The sequence below is a fragment of the Nipponia nippon genome, unplaced genomic scaffold, assembly GCF_047370975.1.
Source record: "Nipponia nippon isolate SJK-2023a ecotype South Korea unplaced genomic scaffold, ASM4737097v1 scaffold_31, whole genome shotgun sequence".
Lineage (NCBI taxonomy): Eukaryota > Metazoa > Chordata > Aves > Pelecaniformes > Threskiornithidae > Nipponia > Nipponia nippon.
The window spans coordinates 2,738,111-2,744,110 of NW_028262349.1; positions in this window are offsets into that span (position 1 = coordinate 2,738,111).

The window sequence follows — 6,000 nt, forward strand, 5'->3', positions numbered from 1 at the left end:
ACAAGAGCATCCAGCAGCGCCAGGATGAGCCCTATTTCCTTCCCCAGCCCTATTAAACACATACCCATGCCCCAACAGCCCTCTCCCATCCCTCCGTATGTTCTAGCTTAGCTTCACAGCCTGTGGCTCCCGCTTTGTCCTGACTGCAGCAAGGGCCAACTTACTCCACTTCCCAGAGCAGACTGAAAGCACTTGTTGACTTTGCTACACAGGGGGACCTGCATGCCCTCATATTCCCCAACTTCAGGTCCCATTAACCACTCCACGGTCCCTTCCCTCCCAATTCTGTACCTGCTCTGCTCTCCACAGCCCCACGCTCCATCCCAGGCCGCACACAGCCCAAGCTCTCTGCACACCCTCACAAACCCCGTCAGGCCTTCCCTCAGACGTGCTCGCAGCATCCCCAGCCACGAGGGGTGCCAGAAGACTCAACACAAGACCCAGGAACTTGCCCATCCTCTGGGGTGAGCTGGCACGGCACTGAAAGGCCTTCAGGAGAGACTTCTGAGGAAAAATTGCCCCTTGTTTATCTAAGCTCAGTAGCAGAACGGACACAAAGCCAAATACCAGCACAATGCCCATGAGGAGGGCCAGAGCCCCACAAACCATTCCCAAAGCACCACCAGGCCAGTCAGAGCACTCACTGGGCTGCTGAGGCTGCCTTTCGCAAGAGATTTACTGCTGTTTCGATTCAAAATAAAAACAACGCTCACACCGCTACTAAACCCAAGCCCCCAACCCCCAGCGGCCCCACCCGCTGCCTGATAAAGCGGGCTGCGGCCCCCCCACCCCAAGATGGCTGCCAGGAGGCGCCCCCAGGCGCTGTGCTCTAGCGGCGCCAAGATGGCGGCGCGCCCGAGGACTACACCTCCCAGAGGGCCGTGCGCGCTCCTCCCGCCGGCGCGCTCCCTCATTAACGGCAATTAAATAAGCCCAGGTTCAGCCGCTTGGCGGTTTTTTTTCCCCGCATATAAAACAATGGTTTAAATTTTTAACAGCTAAGTTGAGCGTTCTCTGGGAAACCGGTGCTGGCTCTTCCCTCCTCGGTGTGCGCCTGTACTCCTCAGCACGCCTCACATAACTAAATCTGCTTTTTCCCCCAGAAACTGGCATATTTGCCTCCGCTTCCCTGGCCCGCAGGTACCGCTGCAACAAGGTGGCCTCACGGGCGTTTTCTGTCCAATTCCGATGGTTCGAACAGCGAAAGACAAAAACACAGGTTCTGAGCCTGGGAATAGGTTTAAGGAGTTGAGGTGAGGCACTGAATTAACAGTGCTGCTGAACCTGCAGAAATGGCATTAAAAACTAATAAACCCTATTGATTACCATCACAGCTTGCATTTCCCCTCGCCCTCCTCTGACGTGAGTTTGCTGGCTCAGCCCTGGCCGAGGACAGTGGGTTGCTGCAGGGATTTGGGCTGACGGCACAACCCTGGGTGTGGATTTAGGGTCAGAGCCGACGACCACAGATCAGCAGGGAAGCGCCCGAGGAGACACGCGGGGCCCTGGCAGCCACCACCATGCTGCAGCTGCCTCTTCGGCCAGCCGGTGCGGCGCGGCCGTGACGATCTCCACTGGCTTTCTTCAGGGCGACGTGCACCTTCAATAACTTTCTTCTGCTGGCTGCGACCTGGTGGTCCAGCTCACACGCTGCTCCTGTGTGTTCAAACCAGTTGGCTGTGTTTTACGGCTGCTTCGGGGCTTCCCTCCCTCGATCATGCTGTCGCTGGCATCCTGCCTCCATTCGGACCCTGCGCCCTGCCACGAAGGGTGGATGTGCCACAGGCCCCGTTTGTAGCTCTTTTTCAGAAGGAGCAGGCTTTGGGGCACAGCTTTGGAAAGACATCAAGTGGGGGAGGAAACGGAGGGGGGAAGGACTGCGTTAGCCCCGTCTGACCTGGCACGTGGGAACTTGTGCGATGGAGGCAGATGCAAGACCACGCATGCCTCTCCCCAGGACTGCAGCTGCATGTAGCCTCAGGCGCGCGTTTTGAGCTGTTTCTATGGCTGCTCTCGCAGCCTCTTCATAATTTCTGATTATTGAGATGAGCGGAGGTGGCTTTCCAGCCAGCTCACCAGCCCCTCTCCTGCCGCAGGCTTGGGCAGGCTCAGAATCGGAGCTGGGGAAGTGAACACTGAACAAGACTCTTTTACCTTTGTATTTCTACTGCAGGAAGATAATTTTTCTAATCAACTCCATAGCATGACTCAGAGCCACATTTAGAAAGGAACATCAAGGAACATGTCACCCTGTGTAGCCCTTCGACGAGGTACATTCCCTTCTTCCCCTCCCTGCTTCACGAACTGGAGAGAAGTACCTGAAAAATTCACTCTGGTCTCTCAGTAATGTTAATCCTATCACTCTCACCGCCTCTGGCTTTCATTAGCTTGGGAAACAGTGAGCAACCAAGAGAGAAAGAAGAGCCCTCCAAACCATTTCTTTTTTTCAGGCAGGTGGGAGGGTGCTATTAGGAGTTCCTTTGCTTTTCCTTTTCTTTCAGAGGGATTGTTTGGGCCTAGCAAGGCTTGGCAAGGTTGGCTGTGTAAATATGAGAGGATACCAGAAGGAAATGGAGTTGGATTGTTCGAGAGTGTGCTCATTTCTTTGGCAGCACGCTGCATGGGAAGCATGTCGCAGCAGGCATTTTAACAGACTGGGGGGGGGGGGGCAGACCTGTGGCCCGAAGTCTGGCAGGTCTCAAAATTTTCTACGCTCTCAATCCCTGCTCCTTTTTTGTTGCCCAGAAGTTAGCTGGGACCCACACTACGTCCCATTTCACTATCTGGGAAAAGCAGACACTTTATATCCCCATTTTCTCCCCCCGCTCCTGCTCTGTTGTAAACTCCTGGTCATAAAAGATCACCTTTTACATTGACTGAGCTTCAGCCCCTCACATGCAAAGCTGCATGCGTCACGGATAGAAACGTTTCAAAGCAGAAGAAAGAAGCTGTTGGCAATCCTTTACCAAATTTCCTTCGGTTTCTTAATGTGTCTTCTAATAGTCCACTCTCTTGTAAAGTTTCTGTTCTAGAAACTATCTCACTGAATTTCTTTTCTTTGTGGGTTCTCCGTACAGGGCTGTCTCCCAGCGTGAAGGGTATGGCAGGGCAGTAACAATCTGTAATACCCTCTTTCTGATACTTTCTCATTAAGTATCCATTACTCACCACGGATGCACACAAGGTACTGGGCTAGGTGTGACCAAAATGGTACATCTACTCTTCCTGTGCCTAGATCCAAGGGGAATTTACCTCTTTTCTTAAATAATCCTGGTTATCTGCATTTCCCAGCAGGGTCCTGAACACCTGAGATGCTGAATTTGACACTGTTTTGAATAGGATGGCAGAATTCACTCAGCACCTGAAACATGCACCTGCTCGGGAAGCCTGTCTCACTGCCAGTATCTGGTACACCAGAAGAAAGCAAATCCCATCCTATACGCACGTTAACATTCCTGGCTAATACAGAACGGAGTGGAGAGGATGCCAAAAGAGGAGGAATCAGCAGCCTCTATCCCAAGACTCTGGCTACCCGTCCTTTCTCTGGGCTGGCTGTATTGCCTTCACCGGTGAGACCCATTCTGTCGCAGAGAAGGATTTCCCTTTAGAACAAAGGACAATGATCCGTATGGACCATCCCCTCTTCACTTACTTTGCTGTCATAGTCCATTTCTGGGCCACAGTGAAAGCTTTAAGCTATTCCTTGCCATTAGGTGGCAATGTAGATCCACAAATCCTCTTTCTTCCTTGAGCCCCTGGAAAACCATCTTGCTGCTGGTGGAATGGCTGGTAGAGCCTCAAATCTTCTCTTTCCACCTACCTCACCTTTTAAGACTGAGGCATCCTGAATCTGTTTTGCCTGCAAAGGAATGGAGCTGGCTGCCTGGGATGCCAGCTCCTCTGGAGTCCTCAGTGGCGTGAACGCGCTCGCTCTCTCTCCATCTAGGGCCCTACTTTGTGCACAGAGGTTTATTTTTTTGCTCTTCCAGCAATTAATTCGTCTCTTGTTTTGCTGTTTCCACAAGACATTTTGCTGTCTTGCTTGTTTCTCAGCTTACTGCCAAACCTGGTAGGCGAGTGAGTCATAGGCTGCCGCAGGCCAAACCCTGGAGCATACAGACTTCTTCCTAGGGTCATGAATCTCCCATCTGAGAAGTTATAAAGGACTGCAGTGAGAAATAACTACCACCGCAAAATGCTTTCCCCCATATCCATTTTTCAGCTTTTCCATTGTCTGCACTTGACTGGTTCATTTAACATGTGCGTTACTGGGTTTTTTCCCTTCACATTTCCCTTTCCACCAGAAAATGTCACCAACTCACATCCAACTTTTGCTCAGAAAACTTGCAGGATCATTTGTGTTCCAAAACCAGGCAAGTTTGTTCCTTCAAAGCTGAATATACATAGCTTTTTTTCTGGAACCCGTTTTAAGTTCAATCCCATGCCAAACAGAGTCCACCAGCTCCCAGTAACGCAATATTGATGCTGGGCAGCTAGCCAGGGAAGTTGTGGGATCTTTTGGAGTCCGATTCTGATACTGCAGACGGATCCGTCTGGCTTGGTAACTTCAGCTGCCTTAGTGGCAGAAATCCTCATATGTACCAAAAAGAACGAAAGGAGGATCAACGCCCCTTTTTGAGACATCTTTTTAAAAAAACACCTGTTATGCTGCCGGAGCAGATGGAGAGCTCCTGACTGTTGTCTGGAACAGGGCAGGATGACAGGGACATTTTCCCCTGTGCCAGGCAAGGACGGGATTGTGGCTGGGAATTCAGTGGAACAGAAAGGCCATTTGGCCTGGGAGCACAGGACCCTATAGCTTGACAGGCAGATGACAGGACACAGTCAGTGCAGAGACTGTCACTTCCCCTCGTCACTCACACCTCCCCTATATGTTAACATAAGCACCTTCCAGCTTTTCTGGATTTTAAATGGGTCTAAACAATGAGGATTTTGCCCTAATCCCCAGGAGAAGCGCTCCTTCGTCACAGAAAGACTCTCTTTATTCCTGGTGCGCAAGAAGTTAATAGCATTCCTAAGCACTCTTGCAGATGTAAGCAGTATGCTGTAGATAAGTTATATCAGGAGAAAGTGTTATCGCTTGGGCTTACATATTTTGTGCTTATCCATTGGACTCTAAAAAGCTGTTGCATTTAATTACCCATTTTTTCAAAGCATTTATTAATCATTTATTAGCTCTTTGTTCATTTGCTGTAGATGTAACTTGACATATAAAGTGAGCCCAGTCATTTTATAACCAAGCACATCTCAGGAGGAGGAAAGCACTGGGTGACAGAAAAGGCCTTACTCATCTTACTTATCTGTAAAGCCCTTGGGACATGGTGGTACAGCTCTAGCTGGGGCCTTTGGGTACTTCAGGAATAGAAGTACTAGCGCCTTAAGCTGCCCCATCACCTGAAATATCTGGGGCACTGAATGAATTAGGTGGCAGGCTGCATATTGGACTGGAGATTTCTAACCTGAAGTTATCACTGTCAAGCCTCATGATTTGTCCTGCATGACTGTTCGCTCCCTGTGAGCGAACCTTTCCCAGCCCCGTGCTCCCTAGCACCCAGCATGGGTCTTGGAGCTCCCAACGCTGCAGCCTTCGCTCTGTACCATCAGGTAACAGAGCAGGAGGACAATCCTGGGGTAGAGAACGTGCCCGCCAGCAGAATCGTGTGCTTAGGGGAGTCTAACACAAAGCCCCTCTTTGGTACCCAGTGTTGTAGGGTTGCAGGTAGAGCATGGCCACTCTGACAAGGGCAGTCATCTCTCGCACTTCATCCCTTGCTGTCTATCTGCTCCCAAACACAAACTCGCCCCAAACAAACATCAGGGAAAATCCTTAGTGTTCAGCATTACTGACCACAAGTCCTGGGATCAGAGAGCTTCAGGAAACAGCAAAGTATCTTCCTTGCCTGAAAGGCCAGCACTGTGAGAGTGGTTTCCCCAAAGACTTACAGGCTCTGCCAGGGGAATCAGGGTCAAATTTTCCTC